Source organism: Leopardus geoffroyi, chromosome A2, assembly GCF_018350155.1.
Source record: "Leopardus geoffroyi isolate Oge1 chromosome A2, O.geoffroyi_Oge1_pat1.0, whole genome shotgun sequence".
Taxonomy (NCBI): domain Eukaryota; kingdom Metazoa; phylum Chordata; class Mammalia; order Carnivora; family Felidae; genus Leopardus; species Leopardus geoffroyi.
In genome coordinates this window covers 168,708,056-168,729,991 of record NC_059331.1, presented here as the reverse complement: position 1 = coordinate 168,729,991, position 21,936 = coordinate 168,708,056, and the positions used below count along the sequence as shown (strand labels likewise).

General features: G+C 54.7%; 1 protein-coding gene and 1 long non-coding RNA gene across 6 annotated transcripts in view; one reads left to right on the top strand and one right to left on the bottom strand.

Annotated features, from left to right (window-relative positions):
• The window catches only part of PTPRN2 (protein tyrosine phosphatase receptor type N2), an 809,741-nt gene that overhangs the window by 410,349 nt on the left and 377,456 nt on the right, over positions 1-21,936 (top strand). The window lies entirely within an intron of this gene.
• LOC123607191 lies at positions 18,844-19,820 on the bottom strand. Its single transcript, XR_006716700.1, has 2 exons — positions 19,535-19,820; positions 18,844-19,064 (listed from the first exon to the last, which is right to left on the bottom strand). It is a non-coding gene; the product is annotated as an uncharacterized LOC123607191 (long non-coding RNA).

Below are 21,936 nucleotides of genomic sequence, written 5' to 3'. Positions count from 1 at the left end.
CCACCAGCAGGACTGAACTGCTGATTTTCTGGCCCCTCCTGTCTCTCCTCCCTCCATCCCCAGAGGTGAGCACGGGGCTCCCAGCCCACACCGGGCCCGCCTGGGGCCGGGGCCCCGAGGCTCCTGTCTCTCAGACTCCTGCCTCTGGCCCAGAACCGTCCCCACCTCCAGACCAGAATCCTGTTCCCTGGACCACAACACTGAAGGTGGAAGTTGGCCGATCGCATCAGTGAGTGGCCTGATGGACGCATCCGGAAACCCTGCTTCTAGAAGTCTCCTTCCTCTGCAGGACGTAGAAATGAGGATGACTGCTCATGTCTCTCGACCCCACAGGAGCCCCTCGTGGCAGAGCACAGGAGATGATCGCTCACCATTCCCCCTTCCACACGGGGTGCGGTCCCCCCAGCCCCACTGTCTCGCTCTGCCGTGGGGGCAGGTGGGCAAGCCCTGCCCATGCCTGTTCTCCGTGAATCTGTGTCCACTGTGTGGAGTGCCCTTTGTCCTCAGCTTGCCGGGTCTGACCCTCGCCAGGCCCAAGCTACTTCTGACACATAGCCGATGCCACGTACACGCTGTGTGTGCTGTACAAGCTGCCTTTACCACTTTTGAATTCGTGTTTCCAGACTGAAGGGCTGTTCACTAGAGACCCTCCTCCCGTACTCTGACGTGGCCCTGCCTCCCTCCGGACTTTAGCTCTGAGACCCACATAGCTGCACACACACAAATGTGCGTAACAGCTAACTGGCCTAAACAGAAATCGTAAATACACTACGCCGATTGGGTTGCCTGATTTGCTAGTGTCCCCCCAGTGATGGAACTGGAGACTTTCTTTTTTTACTACTTTTTTTCTGGAAATAATTACGGCTCCTTGAGTTAGATTTGAAGTGACCTCAGCACCCGGAGACCTGTAACTTTGACTTTTACATCGTGCCAGTATTCTTTTTTTAAAAAATTTTTTTCTTTAACATTTCTTCATGGTTTTGAGAGACACAGAGACAGCACAAGCAGGGGAGGGGCGGAGAGAGGGGGAGACACAGAATCCGAAGCAGGCTCCAGGCTGAGCTGTCAGCGCAGGGCCTGACACGGGGCTCAAACTCATAAACAGTGAGATCATGACCTGAGCCGAAGTCGGATGCTCAACCGACTGAGCCACCCGGGCGCCCCCACGTTGTGCCAGTATTCTTGCTATGCTTCTGATTCTCCAGGGAAAATCAGCCACGGGATTGCCACCTGCTTAAGGGACAGGACAGGCCCTACTCGTCAGTGATCTGTGTGCCGTGTCCAGTGTCCAGAAGACAGTTTTGGAAGGATTATTTTAGTCAATATTTTCAACTGTAGGCACTTACAGGGCCTTCTTTGAAAGATACTATTAACATATAACGTTTGGTTAATTGATACACAGAGCTACATTTGATACGTATATAAATAAGCAGATTATAAAAGTTGCCGGCTATCACTTTCTTGGGGCTGAGGAAAGTCACCTGTTACACGGCCTCATCATTTAATGTGTACGTAGAATGCGATTTCCTGCCTGAGCTTGGGGTGTGTCCCATGGGGACCACTCTTCCCACGAACAGTGGTGAGGTCGCACACTGTGAAAGTGCGGCGAGGGCTGATGTCTGCCACAGTGCGCCCTGGGCTCTCCCCGGGGCCCCTCTAGGCCAGCACAGCAGGGGCTTCCGTGGGGCGTGGGGTGTCAAACCACACTCTGCCACGAGAGCTTCCAGAGCAGACCTGAGAGCAGCGTCTGTGCCCTGGGAGGGATGGGGGGATGGAACCCTCACTGCCGCTGTCCCGGAGGAGAGTACCCGACCTTCATCAGAGCGCCGGCCTCCCCTTCCCACCGGCCTCTGCTCTTCCCGCAAAGTCGTCCTAGGCCCCAGGGTGGAGCCCTGAGTACAGACACTCTGCTCCCTGGAGCCGGGTGGGGGGGCTGGTCCGGAGCCAGCAGGCGGAGACAGGCCCCTTCCGCGTGGGGCCCCGGCTCCGGGCTCACGGGTGGGCGCGAAGGCCGGAACGGGAGACCTTCCCACTCATCGTGCTGCAGAAAACAGCCAAAGGTCCCTTGAAAGTGAGAGCCCGGCTGCTCGGAGCGTCCTCCTGAATCAAGAGTAGGAAACAAAGGGAACGGAGAGACTTCAAAGGGTTCTGTGGCCTTCGAGCCTCCAGCTTCAAAGCAGACTCTCTCTTTTGTAGTTTGACTCCGACGATAATTAATACATTTTAAATACCGTACTGTAAACAGCTCACCTCCCGATTTCTGCCCCCCTTTCCTGCTGAATGATTTAAATTGTTTTCTGGCTTTATGTGTCACTTTGTTTAGTGGCTCCTGACCTTTTTCCTTTGCTTTTTTTCTTTTTTAAACAAATGGATAGTAGCATCCACTGAAGATGAAAATACCTTTTGGAAAGTTGACGTGAGAAAACTATTCATAGAAAATCTCCTTTGCTTGCCCTTCGTGTATCTTTTCCTAAAGTCAGAAAAGGCATTAATTTCCCAATTCCTGAATAAGCATTATCACTATATGCCTCTATTTTAAAGAGAAACGTAAGGCAGCTGAGAGGGCTTCTCACTGTGTGGAGTGACAGCGTTTGGCACAGACACGCTGGTTACAGATGATGATCTTGCTAAAATTAAGGGCATTCCTTAATTTACTGTTTGTTGCTCTGCCTTTGGTGAGACCTGGGCTTCTCTGAAAGCAAAATAGACCCCAAGTGCCGACTGAGGGAACCCAGGAAGTGCGGGAATGCCAGAAAACCATCAGACAGGTGTCATGTGAAATTTATCGCCTCAGCACTGACGTTTCCATCACTCCAAGATCAAGGCAGTCTGTCATCAGACAGAGTCCGCTAGGACAGATACGCGGTTCTGATACGGAGTTTTGGAAAACCCGGAATGTATTAAAGACGGCAGCGGCCCGGCTGACAGAGCTGTGGCGTTTCGGCTCCCTCCACCGCGGCCTGTCGAATTCGACGTCATCTGTGGGTCGTCAGTGTCTGTTGCAGACTACTTGAAGGTGTTCTTTCCTTCTCTCCCATCTCCAGTTTAGTGAGCGCGAGGTGGCAAAGAGAGACTTCGAGCCAGAACGCGAGAAGGTCTTGGGGAAGAGCCTGGGGGTGCCCCCTGCTGGCCCGCATGGCAGTGCTGGCTCAGGAGGGCCGAGAGGCTGGGCTGGGCTCCCGGGGGCACCGGGACGGGACGCAGGGCCACATCCTGGAGGGGGCGGGGGGGGGGGGGCGTCGAGCGCAGCCCCAGCGGACGGTCTCACGGTTCCAGAGCCTGGAAGTCCGCAACCAGGGGCTCAGCAGGGTTCAGGGGAGGGTCCTTCCTAGACTCCGCCAGCTTTCCATGCTGCTGGTGGTGCTTGGGGTCTTTTTTGTGGGTGCGTCTCCTCAGTGTGCCTCTGTCTTCACGCGGCCGTCTTCCCTGTGTGTCCCTGTCCGCCGTTTTTATGAGGACACTAGTCACCTTGCATCAGGCCCACCCTGATGACCTCATTTTAACTTGGTCACCTCTGGAAGGGTCCTGCTTCCCGGCGGGGACACATGGACGGGAACGGCGGCTTCGGGCCCGGCTCAGCGGCCACAGGAGGGACGCGAGTGACGCTGTCTCTCACGTGTCTCCCATGCTCCTCAAGTCTGTCCAGCTTATGTGACCTGCCTCTTGGGGAATTAATTTCTGTACTGTCTGCCGTGAAAAAGGAGCTGGCCTCCACTAGAAGGTAGAATTTCCTCGTGGAGGTCCTACCTCTGAGCCGGCCGCCATGGGCTCCTCCAGCCGTAATCCCACTGGGTATTGCTGTGTTCAGGGAAGTGTTTCTTCCGGTGTGACTCAGGATTCTATCATTCACATCTCTGCGTGTCTTTGGTTATATTTGAAATCGGTGCATTAATTCAGGCTTACAGATATAATGTTCCCCCCATTTTTGTCAGCTGCTTTTCTGCTTTGGGGGGAGTGGGGAGGGGAAACGCATGGTCTGATTATTTCTAACTGCTGGGTGGACACAGGGAGCTGCGCGCTGAGGGTGGCTGGACGTAGGGGTGGGCACGCGCTCCCCTGTCTTCTCAGGGAGGGTCTCGTCTTCACGCTCGGCTGTACGTGGCACTCTGTCCGATACGGCTTCTCCACCTCTACTTCAGTGACACCGATTCCCTCTGACCCTCACTGCCTGGAGTTCACTCAGGCCCCACACGCGGAGGGCTCAGTCCCACGGGACCATCCCGCATTTGAGATGGCGGCCGCAAGTCCGGGCCCCCCTGCTTCTGAGCAGCTGGCTGTCATTCGGACGTTCTCTGGACGCCCTCCTCTGGCTCAGCGATTTGCTAGGGCGGCTCACGGAAGTCTGGGGAACAGTGCCCTTACCAGATTACCTGCTTGTGACAGAGGGTCCAGCTCGGGAACACCAGACGGAGGAGACGCACGGGCCAGGGGTCGGGGTGGGGGCAGGGCTTCCCTGCCCCCTCCAGGTGCACCAGCCGCCCCGCACCCCCGGGTGCTGCCCGGCCGGAAGCTCCCTGAACCCTGCCGTTGAGAGGTTTTTACGGGGACTCCATTCCTATGGCACGATTAATTAAATCATTGGCTATTATTGATGGGCCGCCTGGGAGGCTCAGTCGGTTGAGTGTCCGACTTTGCCCCAGGTCATGATCCTGCGCTTCGTGGGTTCGAGCCCCGCGTCGGGCCCTGTGCTGACGGCTCAGAGCCTGGAACCTGCTTCGGATTCTGTGTCTCCCTCTCTCTCTGCCCCTCCCCGACTCTGTCTCTCTGTCTCCCAAAAATAAATAAACATTAAAAAATTTTTTTAAATCATCAGCTCTTGGTTATTAACTCAGTCTCCAGCCCCTTCCCCACCCTGGAGTGAGGGTTGGGGCTAGAAGTTTGAGGCCTCTGATCAAGGTTCTGTCTTGCGGTGACCAGTTCTACCCTAAAGCCATCAGGGGCCCCTGAGGTCACCTTGTCAGAACAGAGATGCCCTTATCATCCTCATCACTCAAGGGACCCGAGGGTTTTAGGAGCTCTGTGTCTGGTAATGGGGATAAAGACCCAGCATCTTTCTGTGAGGCCACAGGGAGCCTTCAGAATTTAGGAGTTCTCATGTTGAGCGATGTGTCTGTCGGTCTCCTTGGGGTTCTCATGGGGGCTGTCTCGAGGAGGAGAGTCACGTGATCAGCCCTCACGGAGAAGGCAGGACAGTAGGTACCAGCGATCTGCCTCCTGAGACGTGGCGGGCAGTGCTGTGACAGGGTCGTCGACGAGCGCTCTGCTGGAGCACGTCTGAGTGCTCTTCAGAGGTGAGGACTGGTCGACTAATCACGTCAGCAGCCCAGTGATCTGGTTTGGACGTAAAGATGGCTGTTTTCACCAGGTTCGTTGCTTTTCAGCAGGCAGTGTTTGCAGTGGTGGCCTGGCTGTGGCCCTCGCCCCTTCCGGAGGTCCTGGTCCCTGAAACAGAAAGGAAGATGTGGCTTGCTTCTTGTGCTCTGTGCTCACTCCCCTTTCGTGGTGTCTGCACTCCTGCCGTACGGGGTGCTCACTCGAAGCTGGCGTCTGCTGGCCGACCACTGCCCCTCGCTCCGTGCAGGGCGGTCTCCGTCGCAGGTGCTGGCCTTTGGGCAGGACACACGGCTCTGGGGACAGAACGGCCCCTCCGTCGGCGCATCACGAGTGGGGGCCTCCCTCCCAAGGCTGCTGTTCAAAATTGTCTTTTCCTTGCAAAACATCAGTCTTTTGTCCCGTAGTTAACGTCGGTTAACTGAACTCTCTTCTCTCTTTCTTGTTTTAATTCCCACCCTATTCCTCATGGTCTCTTTCTGTTTGTAGGCTGGGCTGGTATTCTGTTTTCCTGTCTCCTTCCCTGATTTCTTCTTCTCTCTCTTGTCGGGACGGCTTTCTCCAAGGGTTTGGGACAAAGAACCCATGGGTCCTGGTGCTGCCTCCCTTTCAGCTCCCTCTTCCCTTCTCTTAGTTTTCGATTTTTTGCCTCCTTCTTTTGCCCCCTCCTTTCTCCCTCAAACAGATTTTTCACCTGTTTTTTTTCATGTAGGTCTTGCAAGATTCACTCCTTCAAAATAGTGTACCAACAAAACCTGATCCCCAGAGACTTCAGGAAAAAAACCCAGTAATGGCAGGTGTTCTCATGGGGTTATTAGCTGCAGGAAGGTTCAGAGAATTTTCATCTGACCAGGAGAGAAGATGGCTGGGCGGGGAGACCAGCTGTTGTCCTGGGGCCTCCAACACTAGGAGGAGACTGAGGGATGGCAGACCAGCTGGTGTTCTGGGATCCTAACATTCAATGGGGAAGTGCAGATGGGAACACCAGCAGGTGCCCCGGGGACTGCAACACTAGGAGGAAGTAGCAGGTGGTCATACCGGCTGGCACGATGGGCCTCGAACCCGGGGAGGAGTTACCAGGTGGCCACCCCGGCTGGTCTGATGGGATTCTAACCCAGGGAGGAACTAGCTGGTGGTTATACCAGCTGGCACGATGGGCCTTGAACCTGGGGAGGAGTTACCAGGTGGCCACACTGGCTGGTCCGATGGGATTCTAACCCGGGGAGGAACTAGCTGGTGGTTATACCGGCTGGTCTGATGGGATTCTAACCCGGGGAGGAACTAGCTGGTGGTTATACCGGCTGGTCTGATGGGATTCTAACCCCGGGAGGAACTAGCTAGTGGTTATACCAGCTGGTCCGATGGGATTCTAACCCGGGGAGGAACTAGCTGGTGGTTATACCGGCTGGTCCGATGGGATTCTAACCCCGGGAGGAACTAGCTAGTGGTTATACCGGCTGGTCCGATGGGATTCTAACCCGGGGAGGAACTAGCTGGTGGTTATACCGGCTGGTCTGATGGGATTCTAACCCGGGGAGGAACTAGCTGGTGGTTATACCGGCTGGTCTGATGGGATTCTAACCCCGGGAGGAACTAGCTGGTGGTCATACCGGCTGGCACGATGGGCCTCGAACCCGGGGAGGAGTTACCAGGTGGCCACACCGGCTGGTCCGATGGGATTCTAACCCGGGGAGGAGCTAGCTGGTGGTTACACCGGCTGGCACGATGGGACTCTAACCCGGGGAGGAACTAGCTGGTGGTTATACCAGCTGGCACGATGGGCCTTGAACCTGGGGAGGAGTTACCAGGTGGCCACACTGGCTGGTCCGATGGGATTCTAACCCAGGGAGGAACTAGCTGGTGGTTACACCGGCTGGTCTGATGGGATTCTAACCCCGGGAGGAACTAGCTGGTGGTCATACCGGCTGGCACGATGGGCCTCGAACCCGGGGAGGAGTTACCAGGTGGCCACACCGGCTGGTCCGATGGGATTCTAACCCGGGGAGGAGCTAGCTGGTGGTTACACCGGCTGGCACGATGGGACTCTAACCCGGGGAGGAACTAGCTGGTGGTTATACCAGCTGGCACGATGGGCCTTGAACCTGGGGAGGAGTTACCAGGTGGCCACACTGGCTGGTCCGATGGGATTCTAACCCAGGGAGGAACTAGCTGGTGGTTACACCGGCTGGTCCGATGGGATTCTAACCCGGGGAGGAACTAGCTGGTGGTCACACCGGCTGGTCCGATGGGACTCTAACCCGGGGAGGAACTAGCTGGTGGTCACACCGGCTGGTCCGATGGGATTCTAACCCGGGGAGGAACTAGCTGGTGGTTACACCGGCTGGTCTGATGGGACTCTAACCCGGGGAGGAACTAGCTGGTGGTCACACCGGCTGGTCCGATGGGATTCTAACCCGGGGAGGAACTAGCTGGTGGTTACACCGGCTGGTCCGATGGGATTCTAACCCCGGGAGGAACTAGCTGGTGGTTACACCGGCTGGTCCGATGGGATTCTAACCCAGGGAGGAACTAGCTGGTGGTTACACCGGCTGGCACGATGGGATTCTAACCCGGGGAGGAACTAGCTGGTGGTTACACCGGCTGGCACGATGGGACTCTAACCCGGGGAGGAGTTACCAGGTGGCCACACCGGCTGGTCCGATGGGATTCTAACCCGGGAAGGAACTAGCTGGTGGTTACACGGGCTGGTCCGATGGGACTCTAACCCGGGGAGGAGTTACCAGGTGGCCACACCGGCTGGTCCGATGGGATTCTAACCCCGGGAGGAACTAGCTGGTGGTTACACCGGCTGGCACGATGGGACTCTAACCCGGGGAGGAAGGAGGGGTCTCTAGTTCTACATGGACTCTTTCATTCAGCCATGTTTTTTGGATACACTAGTTATTTCTAAATATGTTCTCTGTCTGAAGCTCAAATTGGATATGTTCTTTGTTTAGTTTACACTTTTAAAATAAAATATAAATGAAGCCTCCAATCTTAGGACTGCAGGAAGTTGGGGCTTTTTGATGCTGCCCTGGATCTAACCAGCTCAGAAATGTAATCTCTGGTGTCTAGTGCACAGAGGGCACCATGGGAGGTTTTCATCCTGACCGTGGCCACGCCAGCCTCCTCCTGATTTTACGGGTGCTGTCACATCTGGCTCTCTTGATGACTTATGTATGTGCCGAACATCCCTAGTAGTTAGAACATTCCTAGGGTGTTAGGACAACTCTAGTGATTAGGACATCTTCAGTGCTTAGGACATCTTTGTGTGGTTAAGATACCTCTGGGTGGTTAGGACATCCCTGGTGGTTAGGACATCCCTGGTGGTTAGGACATCACTGGTGGTTAGGACATCCCTCATGGTGGACATCCCTGGTGGTTAGGACATCCCTGGTGGTTTAGGACATCCCTCATGGTTGACATCCCTGGTGGTTTAGGATATCCCTGGTGGTTAGGACATCCCTTGTGGTTAGGACATCCCTGGTGGTTAGGACATCCCTCATGGTTAGGACATCCCTTCTGGTTTAGGACTTCCCTGGTGGTTAGGACATTCCAGATGGTTAGGACATCCTGGGTGATGAGGTAGGACATCCTAGGTAGTTATCTTGCTGTAGGATTTGTTTCCTGTGTAATAATGAAATTATGGTTTTTGTATTGTGGGCTGCAGTCACTTATGATGTATTTCACAATAACAGCATCATCTGCTTTTTTGGAGAAACGCACTTCACAACCTTGGTTTCAAAATACTATTTTTAAAAAATGTGTCTGGTTGACTTACCAGAAAGCTTTAGGGAGTAACCAAAACAACTGTGGGAATGTGGGGATCACCACAAGGGAGGCAAAGTGAGAGATCTCAGCCAGGTAGGAAGTCACCAGATGGTGATGAGGGAGTCTGTGTGTTCTCATTGTAGCTGTCCCAAAGTTCTTGTTAAGGTTTCTGAACCTGTTTCCTCACCTCTGAAGCTCAGAATTTAAGCAAGGCTGACGGCTTAAGCAAGGCGGGACAGGGTGGAGGCAGCCACACAAAGCCTCAGAGACCTTCCACACTTACACACCCCCCGCCCGGTCCTGCTGAGGTGTAATGAACACGTGGCCTTTTGTCTTTTATTTGTTGAAATAGTGCCCCATAATTTCATTTTAATAGAGTTCCCCTCCATTATTATTTTTAAGTAGGCTCTACACTCCACACTCAGCATGGAGCCCAATGCGGGGCTTGAACTCATGAACCTGCGATCAGGACCTGAGCTGAGACCAAGAGTTGGATGCTGAACAGGCTGAGCCCGCAGACGCCCCTGTTCTTCCTTATTTTGAAGTGGAGTCAGTTGATGAACGGGCTTCTCAGGTTCCTTCTACTCCGCGATGCTCACATTTCTCTGCAGTGTGGTGTGGCTCTCTAGGGCTGACCAGGAGCAGTTCAGATGGGGTCTGGTGACCCCAGATCAGTCCCGTGGCACTGTGGCAGCCACGGGGCAGCTGCTGGCCCCCGGTAATTAGCTGTCCTGGTCGCCAGCTAAGAGTTTTCCTCCCAGGACCTGCTTCCGTCGCCTTGGTGTGGTTGGGGCAGAAGACCGCTTGTTCAGGGACCCGGGACCTGGGCATGTCTGGTTGAGGGGCGGTGGAGAGAGAAAGCACGAGCGCCCGTGGACGGCAGACCACCGTCACCCACATCGCCCCTCCTGAAAGCATAACCCCTAAGTGTGGGTCCTGCAAGTTAAGTGCTAAAGACACAGACGTCACATGGCGGAAGCCGGACAGGGAAGCTAACTGGATAAATGGGTGGAGAAGGCCGAGCGGCCACGTTAACGCAGCTGCAGTGGGGGCCCCGGGGACAATATTAGGACTGCCCTTCCGGTAGGGGGTGCAGAGGTGCTCAGGAAGGTCTCAACAGTGGAGACGGGGTTCGGTCAGAGGGGGTCCCGTGTGCTCCAGGCGCCGAGGAGCTGGGACGGGCCTTTGGGGGTGACTTCTGCGGGAAGCACACGTGTGGGGAGGGGCCTGCTCACGCCCGCCTCGTGCCCCGTGTCTGTGAGGTTTGTGTGACCCGGTGAGCAGACGGAGCGACCAGCAGGTTCTGTGCCGGGAAGCGCCACGAGCATTCCATTTTCAGAGGCCCTTCTGTGGTGTCTCGGGGGCGAAGAAGGGAAGGGTGGGGCTAGAAAAGGAGAAGCCAGGCAGGAGACCCGTAGCAGGAGGCAGGTGACCCCGGGGGGCACGGATGCGAGCCTGAACGAGCGCTGGAACTGGAGCCGTGGACAGACGGACACAGGGAATATTTGAGGGTAAAGATAGTTGGTTTCCACGGCCAATTGGGTCAGAAAGTCGAAAGGATCAGCATAAGCGTAACGACCGTGGCCGTCGCTGGGGCTGTTTGTCACATGTCGTAACGTGGCCCGCGCTCACGGATGTGGGGCTTGGTGGTGGCAGCCATCCAGCCCCGCCCCCCATGCACGTGGTTTCTGGTGCTCCTTACATGTGGCACAGGCCCCGCTGGAAGACAGTTGGGCCCCTTTGTGCGGAAACCTGGGACAGAGTCTACGAGATGTACACGTGACACGACCTTCATCCCAGCATGCTGCATGTCTGAGTCGGTGGGCGTTCCGTGGGCAACAGCATCCGACAGCCCACGTAAGGGCAGGTGTTACGAACAGAACAGGCAGCGATCCTCCCTGTGACTTGTTGTGATTTCGCTGCCTCTTCAGGCCTGCAACCCTCGTACACCTGCTTACAGTAAGTAGGCTCTTGGTTTTGTCTTTACTGTAGGTTTGTTTTAGCTCATGGCTGTGTAAGAACTGTGAACATAAGGGAACCTAAGTTTGTTTGTACTTTTTAGTAAAAGAGTGAGGAAGGGATTTTCGTCAATACTAAGCTGTCGGAGAGTCTTGGCCTTTAAGCAGGGGCCACGGCAGCTCAGTCCCACAGGACCTGTCTGGGGACCCTGTCCTGCCCGGGTCTGAGGGGAGTCCCAGCCCCACCCGTCTACTCACCAGCTCACTCTCCCCCGTTGGCTTCCTGTCACATATCAGGCCTCAAAGGAGACGTTCACCAGACCAGGCCACTTTCCCTTAATTTGTGGACGTATGAATTCCAAAATCCCTCGCGTTTTACTTACAAATTAGTATTTGGGGAAATATATCATTAGCAGGGATATGGATTCTGCAACTTTCCCTAAATAGGCGCTGCTCCGGATAAAACCATGATGTCTAAATAGCACAGAAGCACGTGGGAGCCTGCGAAGCTTCTTGCCCCCTCCCGAGCCCTCTGGTTCCTCTAAATCGCTGTCTGTGCCGCCACGACAGACCCCAGCGTGCACTGTGCTTGGCGTATAGAAACAGCTGCGTTCACGCGGCGGCCGAGCAGGGCTCAGAGAGGGCTGCTCCCTTCCGAACGCAGCTGCCTCTGAAGACCATGCTAACTGTCAGTAACGACCGCTACCTCTGTTGCAAAGGGGACTGAAGGCAAAAATGAGACCCGGAGAGTCGAAAGAAGCTACGGCCCCTCTGCACTGCCTGGCCCGGGCCGCTAGTCTGCGTGGCCTGGCCCCTCCGACCTGTGTGTCAGGTGCCGAACAGAGCCCCCGCTCCACACCGCGAAGCCTTTTCTGAGCGCTTTAGTTTTCGTTCGGTGTTTTACACTTCTGCCTCTGAATCTCACTTGCTGCTGTTGCCCTGGTCATCTGAGCAGGGGACACAGACACACAGGCCGTCGTCCTCCCGATGGCTCTGAGTGTGTGTGCACTTCAGCATGAGGTGAAGTGAGGTTATTTGATGCCCACACTTGCTGTGTAAGTTGTGTTCTTGCAGCTGGACTGGACACGCGGGTCTGCAGGCTGCGCGGTTCGGTGTCTGAAAGTCCGACACCATCTCCCAGTGCGGTGGCCACGGGGGACTAGCGGCCTTGAGGTCTGCGGGGGAGTAAGCGACTGGTGCACTCTCTCAAGGGAGGGTTGAGAACAAGAGCCAATCCCAGCATATTGTACCTTAAGGATCTTTGCCTGCGTTTCTTAAATATTAAACATATTCTTCGGGCAGGTGTCAGATAAGGGGGCAGGTGAGGGTGTGGCCTGCACACCAGTCCAATCACCACCTGCCAGGCTGACGACTCTCAGTGCGGGGCGGGTGGGGCGCCTCTGCCTCTTCTGGAATCGCGGCTTTCTCCTCTGGGCTGCGAACTGCCGGACCTCTGTCGCACGCAGAGGTCGCCCTCCCCACCCAGGGCTGGGTGCGTCTTTCCTCCTGCCCGCAGACGCAGGGCCCTGAACTGCATCCCTGGGGGGCATGGCACTGCACACCCTGTCACCCCGACTGTCTGGGAGGAGGACGTGTAGTCTCATGGGACAGTCACAAAGCCGCACAGCCACCACCAGAGCAAGCGGGTGCCCTGTGGCGCCCAAACCCCACTAATGCTTTGTGTTCTTGCTCTGTTCCCGTTCTGTTGGTAGGTAACATCTGTTGTTTATTGAGCACCTACTGTGTAACGTTTGTCTAAGTGCAGCGGCAGGAATGAAGGAGGCGGTGGAAAGCCACCTGGGTGAACGTGCAGAGAGCGGCCAGGTCGCTGAGCATCGGTCCCTGGGGCCCCTCAGCCCTCGACCCTGCAAGAGCTCTCATCCCCTTTGTGGTCCTGAGGACATCTGCCCTCCTCTTACCCACTTGTCACAGTCTCCTTAGCCTCTGCTTCACAGGCAGGCAGTCCCTGGGGCACAGGCAGGCACTCCCTAGGGCGCAGGCAGGCACTCCCTAGGGCGCAGGCAGGCACTCCCCAGGGCGCAGGCGGGCACTCCCCAGGGCGCAGGCGGGCACTCCCCAGGGCGCAGGCGGGCACTCCCTAGGGCGCAGGCGGGCACTCCCTAGGGCGCAGGCGGGCGCTCCCCAGGGCGTCTTCCTGCCATCCGCCTGAGGAGGCACATCTGGCCTGGCTCGCAGATGCTGGTGCGCAGAGAGCAGCCTGCAGGGCGTGTGTGCGTGCTGCTCGGACGCCGGTCCGAGTCCTGTCCTCACGGCCTTTTCAAGGGCCATTGGCAATCTTTCGGCAACTAAAGAGCATCAGAGGCGTATGTTTCACCAGAAACCTTTAAACCACGGAGCGGATGGGGTGTCTCAGCCGGGCGGGCTGCTCCGTGTAGTCAGCTGTCCCTTTCATTGGTCTGCTTCTTGGAACGAACTGACCGGTCGTTTGCCCGGACTGACCAGTGGGATCGAGTCGGAGCCCCCCCGACCAGGCTCCGCGGGTCTGTCAGTGCCGAGTGGCGGCAGGCGTTCTGCGCCCCGTCACCGCCTGGCTTTCCGGGAGCACACTTGGGCGCTTTGGCAAAGACGAGAAGGGCCCTTTTCCTCCAAGGGGAGCGGAAGATGCCACTGGGCGCGAGCGCTCAGCTGTTCTGTTTGGAGCTGTGGGTTACATCTGGCAGATACGAAGCGCCAGCTGCCTTGCTGGGTGCGTGTGTGCGCGCCTGTGCACACGCGTGTGGGAGTGCCAGGAGTGACTTGGGGAAGGCGGTGGCGAGTGGAGGTTGGGGAGCCGAGCGTTCCAAGACAGGCTCATGCTAAGAACGCACATCCCCCCGAGCGCCAGCTCTGAGGAGGCCTGCGCTCACCCCCAGCCTGGGAAAATGCTCCGATCCGCTGGTGCGGATCCAGGGCAGTGGGGTGCACCCCAGAGAAGAGAGCCACTCTGCTGTCCTCAGTGCGTGAGTAGGGGGATAGACAGGGCCCGTGCGCTTGAAAGGCTCTACCTGGGTTATCTCAAAGTACAAACATTTAAGAGAAATGTAAAAAGAAATGCTAGTTACTAAAAAAAATGCACACATCCAAAGGAGAAGAGGAGATCTTCCGAGGCATCTGCAAGCAGCCTGGGCCACGGGCGTGGACACGGGAGTCAGAACTGCCCTCAGGAACCAGGGCACAGTTTTCCACAGCGATGAGCGTATTTAAAATCTGTTCATCAATAACGAGGCACAAGAAAACAGCCATTGCTTTGGCAGGCGGACCTCAGTTTATCACAGTGTGGTTTGTGCTGTATTTCTCACTTATTAGGGGAGGGGGCCCTCGGTAACTTTCCGTCGATGCCTGGTAAAGAGGCTGTGCCCGCCACAGGTGGGAGATGCTGGGGGGCGGAGGGGGCCCAGACTCCCGCCCGTGGGCTCCTCTGATCCGCTCCCTGCGGTGGCAAAGACGTTGGACAGTCCGGGGGTGGGAACTCTGCTTGCGAGGACCGAGGCTCCGTCTCAGGCCACTCGGTTGCTGTAACGGCCCCACAGATGGGTGGCTTATTGGCACAGGCTCGTGTTCCGGAGGCCGGACGCCCGAGAACGGGGTGCAGCGTGGTCTGGCGAGGGTCCTCTTCTGGGGCACGGTGTCCTCACCTGGCAGGAGAGGGCGCTCTGGGGTCTTCCTCATAAGGGCACCAGCCCCATTTAGGAAGCCCGACCCTCGTGACCTAATCGCCCCCAAGGCCTCGCCTCCTACTACCTAAAGCTCTGGGTCAGGATTTCAAACATCCAGACCACTCCTGAGGTCCAGGCCGTGGGTCTACTTTTCCTTCCCGTTTTTGTAAGTATCCCTGCCCCGGGCGTGCTCAGGAAGCAAATCTGAACCGTGACAGTCGTTTAAGCCAGATGGTGTGGGTGCCAATCCTTGGTGATCCTCGCAGGCGGGCTTCAGCTCCCTCCACTCACTGAAGCCCTCAGGGGCCGATGGGACGAAGGGGAGAGGGCTTCTTGGGTTCACAGCACGCCCGCCTAAGGGCCCACCACAGAGGCCTCTGCACAGGAGGTGTGCCGTGGGGACGGCAGAGTTCGGGGCGGCACAGGAAGCGCGCCGCCACCCGTGGAGTGAGCACGGGGCGAGAGGGAGCCCCCGCCGTCACGTCACGCGCGTTCGTGCCAGAGCGCCCTCCCCTCGCCGGGTCTGCCGGCGCTTCTCCGGGCTTCCCGGGACCCGTCCGCCCCGCGGGGCTGTCGTGCATTGTGGCGCGCAGCCCAGGGCGGGGGGCACAGACCCCCGGCCTCCCCGGCCCTCCAGGGGACCTGGCGAGATCACCTCACGTGGGCTTCAACACCGTCTTCGAAACAGAGGTTGGCAGATTCTGGCCCATGAGCCAGCCACCTGCCCTCGTAAATGAAGTTTTATGGGAAATAAGGTTACCAGAAATACTCGTTTGCCAGGGCTGCGGTAACAGAATGCCAGACCGGGTGGACCAACCAAGAGCAGCTTGTTTTCTCACAACTCTCAAGGCCGGGCGTCCAAAATCACAGCGCTGTCAGCACTGGCTTGTCCTGAGGCCACTCCCGTGGCGTGTGGGCCTCCCTCTTCTCTGTTCTCACGTGGTCTTTTCTCTGTGTGGCCACATCTCCTCGGTTCACGAGGACACCAGTCGTATTGGATCAGGGCCCACTCTGAGCGCCTCATTTTACCGTAATCGCCTCTGCAGAGACCCTATATCCAAATACAGTCACGTTCCGGTATGTCGGAGTTTAGGGCTTCAGCATTTGAATTTTGGGTTGGCAGGGGACACGATTCAGCCCATGACACCAGATTTAGCAAATTAAAGTACAGGACGCCAGTTAAGTTAAATTTCAGACAAATGGCAGGTCATGCATAGAATATACTTATCTTAAAAAATTATTTCTTATTCACATGAAATTGTGATTTATCTGGAAATGCCCTTTTATTTTCAGCCCTGATTACAACATAGTTCTCTCTCATGCACATTTTGCCCCCATTTTCATGCCACGGGGACCAAGTTGAATCTCTCTCATGCACATCTTGCCTCCGTTTTCATGCCGCAGTGACCAAGTTGAATAGCGAAGGCTACCCCAATTCCTTTGAAAGTTCACATGAAAAATTAGCCACCACCTTGGGAAGCAAGAATATGGAACTTGAAATGACTTCTAAGGACCAGGGTTTGAGTTCAGAACCTACAACGGTGTAACGAGTGTGTGTTAACTTAAAACCTCCGAAGACCGGGGCGCCTGGGTGGCGCAGTCGGTTAAGCGTCCGACTTCAGCCAGGTCACGATCTCGCGGTCCGTGAGTTCGAGCCCCGCGTCGGGCTCTGGGCTGATGGCTCAGAGCCTGGAGCCTGTTTCCGATTCTGTGTCTCCCTCTCTCTCTGCCCCTCCCCCGTTCATGCTCTGTCTCTCTCTGTCCCAAAAATAAATAAACGTTGAAAAAAAAAAAAAAAAAAAAACCTCCGAAGACCCACCACCGAGGAACCGGGGTAGGGGTGGGGAGTCTGCCTTCTCTATCAGTTTCAAGTATATGTCCTCCGGTTTCCCGTAAGCATTTCCTAACGTTCTCTTTCTTTAATGTACGTACTTGGTTTTGACCAACGTCGTTGGTTAGGTTTCTCGTCTTGTCCACTGGTGATTATCTCAATTTCTTTCTCTATTTCCCTTCTTACTTGCTGTTTTCATTGAAGGTGTTTGTTTAAACTTGTTTTCTGTTGTGATTACTGTGGCATGGATCCCATCCAGCTCTATCCTAACACCTGCTGTGTTCTGACAAAGTAAATACAAGCATTTAAAACCTGAGAAGCCAAAGGGTGTCAACAAATTGGAGGAAATTTAGAGAAAAGCACAGAAATAGTTAAGAAGCTGAAGGATTTTTTTTTTTTTTTTTTTTGCCAGGAAAGTGTAAATGAGCTAAGCGCATTTGCCTTAGCAAAGAGGTGACAGCGGCGGGGAAGAACCACCGCCAAGAATTTTCAGTGTGGCAATCCCAAGGAGAGAATTATTTTAGGTTTGCAGAGCGAATTTAATTACCATGAGAGAAAGGAGCTGATTGACCAGATGTCAATGGAGGAAAAGCCTTCCATGTGAAGTTGGGCTCAGTGGAGGGGTAGGGGGAGAACGAGACCGCTGGCCACCCACACCCCGAGACGCAGCAGGAAGTGAGGTCAAGGGTGGGGAAGGAGGGTAATTGTGTGTTGAGAGTGAGCCTACTCACCGTCAGTCCTCGGCGGCCTCCTCTTGGCCTTGGCGTGTGTACGGTCGCCCTCCCCCCCCCCCCCCCCCACGCCTGCCTCCACTCCTAATCCCCTTCGAGTGTCTGCTTCTCCCATAATCCTCAGGACGCTGGCCAGGCAGGGCTTGGGAACCTCATCAGCCACGTCAGAAGTCGCCGCGCCACGCTGATTCACCTCCACAGTGGTCGTGGGTCCCATCCCAGCCCCTTGACATGCCCAGTGCGCATGCCCAGTGCGGGCCTCAGTCACGGGCAGACGCCTGTCCTCCACCAAGCCCACTAATTCTGGAAGAAAAAGAGGGTGTGGGGACGGATGGGGAAGGTCTGAGGGACACAGCCCCACCGGGCGTCTGCAGCTCAGGGGTCAGGAGGGTCAAGCAGTGCGGTGAACGTCTCCCCCAGAAGCCACTGGAGACCCACGCACACCAGGGTGTGCTCCACAGGTGTGGCCCGATGTTCTCTTTTTAACCAGTGTCTTAAATAGCCGAGTAAGCTGAAGTGTGAGGCAGGAGACACATTTATTGAGGCACCATTGACAGATCGTAACACGTGCACGGCGTGCATGGCAATGACTTGGTATGCCTGTGTGCTCTGGGAGGGTCCCCAAAGCCCGGTTAGTCGTCCGCCTGTCGCCTCCGACGGAAGCCCCCAGTTAGGGCTCCCACAGGGACGCAGGCCTGACTGAGGGACGGACGGGTCGCTGCTCTCACCCACTCTTCTTTGCTGCTGGTTGGTTTCTTGACTACTGTCTGTGCATTTTGACTTGAACTTAAGCAGAATTGGGGCAGTTAATACAGAAATGGGAAAACGGACATAAGCTCTTAAAGGGGCGTTTTAAAACCAAACCTGACCCCAGATGTGACCACACCCCTTCCAGGACTGCTTCTGTGGGCCCAGACTTGGACGCTTCACGTACAGAGTTAGCGGGCAGCTCCTGTCTTTCCTGCAGCGCAGCAATGAGACCGAGGCCCTGGGTGGACTGGACCCAGTGCGCCCCCACCCCACAGAGGTCCTCACCCCCTGCCCCTCCGAGTCACCTGGGCACTAAGTGAATGAGACTCCTAGGACATGTCTGGTCTCCCTCGACCAGAAGATGGCCTCTTTGTTTGATGTGCCCTGGTTGCGAAAATCAACTGTCCATAATTATCACGACCCTTTTCTTCAAGGAGCTCACTTGTTCTGAGTTAGTTTTCAGAATGTGCCGGTGTTCATTTGCAAACACATTCTTGTATAATTTTAAAGCAAAGAAGCACCAAGAAGCATCATCCTGCCCTTTGCCATAGTGTTTGTTAACATTATTAATCTGATTTAAGTGGAAATTATCCTTTATATTGCTTCCCACATATACACACTTTTTCTCTTTAAAACGGAAGGTTATGTACCAAATGCTGTGTTTTCCTTTCCTGCAAAGGCGAGTGGGGCTGTTTTAACACAGATTAGGGGAGGTGCAATAGCCGAGCTCTGTAGGTGGTGAGACTCGGTTATCATTTGTATGATTAGTTTCACCTTGTAGCTGTGTCTCCGAAAATGCAATTAACAGTTTCATATTCAGCATAGCTAGCTTTTATTCCTGCCGCATGCGGCGCGACATTTGCATCATAAAAAAAACTAATTGGTAAACACAGTCTTGCCAGCTTCTCTGCAATCCACCCAATTCTCTTCCTGTTAATTGGCTCAGCTCCAACACACACGGGATAGAATTTCAAAGGACGCCGCAGATTGGGACGCCTTGGAGCACTTGTGTTTCACAGAACCGACTCCAAGGAGGCTGGGGAAAATATTTTAAATTAATGCCGAACGCAGGCATCGCTCTGTCCAGGCGTTGCCACGGAAACCATTCTGTCTGCTGATGTGATGGGGGTGCGTGTGTCCGCTGGGATCCGTCCCTGATGACCTTCAGAGAGGCGGTGGGCCGCAGGGACCCCCTGCCCCGGGGGAGGGGAGGCCCAGCCGCGGCGCCTGGATCTCCCTTTGTGTCTCCGGCCCCCCCCCCCCCACCCCCAGCCCTTCCGAGCGCCTTGCCCCAGCGCCCCGTGTGCGCGCCCAGGGGAGCAGCGCCGCGAGGTCACACATCCCCCTCGAGAGACCCGAGAGGGCCGCGGCTGGGGACACGGGGAGGCCTGCCCCTTCTCTGCGTCGAAACGTCACGACACAGCCCCTCCCGCGCCTCCCCGCCCAGCCGCCTCCTCTCTGCCTTCCCCTCTTCCGAACACTCAAAATAGGCAGACGGTGCCTTACAGAGAAGCATCGTTTTCCTCGGAGAAAAATCGGTGACCTCCGATTTGCTGCGTTTTGGCTTGAATAAAAAAGTTCTCGGAAGAGGTTATTACCCCTAGAGCGAAGGAAACCGTGCCGTCCGCGCGGGGATCCTGCAGAGGCTTCGAGGCGGAAGGGCTGTGTAGACGACGCTCCATCCAACGGCCAGTCCACGAGACCCACGAGGGAGGGGGTGGAGCTTGTCCCCTGATGTGAATGACGTTTCATTAGCCAGACTGTTTCCCTTCTCGTCCCTCGCCTTCCTTCCTCTCCCTCCCCACGCCCCCCCCCCTCCACCTTGTCCCCCTGGATCCTAGGCTCTGTACCTTTTTATCTCAGTTCCCACCTCTGATGAACGGATGCTTTTACCCAGTGTTTCACATGGGGACTGTCAGGCAGTCACATTTATAATCTGTTTTGAACTCCCATAAATAGCTATTTGCTTAACTGACAGAAAATAAATATCTCATATGTTGTCTGCTAGTGGCGAAAAACAGCTCTTTTTAGTTAAAAATTAACAAAACGAGCCACTGGTGAGTAAAGAGAAAATGGCAATGCTTTCTCTAAAACTGGATTCCAAATATGTACATGGGGGGGGGGGGGTGGACCAGGGACAGGTGTGTGTTTGTACCTGCCCTCAGCAGGTAAGAGTAAAACAAAATGTGAAATGGGGCCGGGATTGGGCTGGACACAGAAGTGGGACAGACTTCCAAACTGAGAGTAAGCAGGTGCTTGTGCCTGGGGTGGTGCCCTGCACCTTTCCTTCAACCCTCACCCTAGGGACACATGCTTCGTGCTTCAGTCAAGAGCCCCTGACGCTTTTGCCACAAGTTATCTAAAAGTATCTTGAATTTCTTTTTTTTTTTTTAATCAGGAATTTGTTCATTTAGGATTTTAGGTCACAAACAAAACGAATAAACAGAAAACAGTAACAAACGGAGAAAAGGTAACAGAAGATATTATGGCTTAGAGAAGCTCAAAGATAGACAAGGAAGCAATTAGATCCACACGGAACAGGAATGAGGCAAGATTGGCGCCCGGCTGGCCCGCGAGGAAAGGTCAGCTAACCTCCCAGGCTCCTTGGGCCATTGCAGCTAGAATTGTTTTCCTCTGCTCCGCCTAAGCCTCCCTTTTCAGTCATCTGCCTTTCTCTGTGGGGTTTGCAAGATAAAAGGGAAGAAAAAAGAGAAACAAATGAGAGAGGAAGCAGGGAAGAAAGATATTCTGGAGAGTGTGTGCGCTTAAAAATTAGGAAATGAAAGTAAATTTCTGAATTAAAGAAGACTTTGCACCCTTGTTTTGGAGCAAAGGAAAAGATAGACGGATAGAGGTCAAGGACGGTTGTGGGCGAGTGGACGGATGCGCAGAGCATGTTGATGGTGGCCAGCACCCTGCCTAATGGAATGGCATCTTGGCAACTTGCCTAATTTGCTAACAAGGAGTCTGGCTGAGAAGAGGAGGCATGAGGTGAGGGTTCTGCCCCAGAAATTCAGAGAACCAAGTGTGTTCTTCAAGGCATGTGCTATTCAGCCGATGAGGGCCTTGATGTGAGCAGGGGAAAGCTGGTCCCAGGTATGGGAGTTAGCATTAGTTCTCTTTCATGGCTAACTTTTTGCCAGTCACATAGATTATTTCTTCCCATCCAGTGGAGAAACTCTTGGGGGATGACAGACCCAGATCTCCACTGTGAGCATCATGCCTTTTTAAAAAAATTTTATTTGTTTTATTTTTTAAATTTACATCCAAGTTAGCATACAGTGCAGCGCAGATTTCAGGAGTAGATTCCTTAATGCCCCTTACCCACGTAGCCCATCCGCCCTCCCACAACCCTCCAGCAACCCTCTGTTTGTTCTCCATATTTAAGAGTCTCTTATGTTTTCGTCCCCCTCCGTTTTTGTATTATTTTTGCTTCCCTTTATGTTCATCTGTTTTGTACATTAAAGTCCTCATATGAGTGAAGTCACATATTTGTCTTTCTCTAATTTCGCTTAGCATAATACCCTCCAGTTCCATCCACGTAGTTGCAAGTGGCAAGATTTCGTTCTTTTTGATTGCCGAGTAATACTCCATCGTATGTATATGCCATATCTTCTTTATCTGTTTATCCACCAATGAACATTTGGGCTCTTTCCATACTTTGGCTATTGTCGATAGTGCTTATAAACATGGGGGTGAATGTGTCCCTGTATCCCGTGGATAAATACCTAGTAGTGCCATTGCTGGGTCATAGGGTAGTTCTATTTTTAATTTTTTGAGGAACCTCCATACTATTTTCCAGAGTGGCTGCACCAGTTTGCATTCCTCCCAGCAGGGCAAAAAGGGTTCTTCTTTCTCCGCTTCCTCCACTTCCTCCGCTTCCTTGCCAACATCTGTTGTTGCCTGAG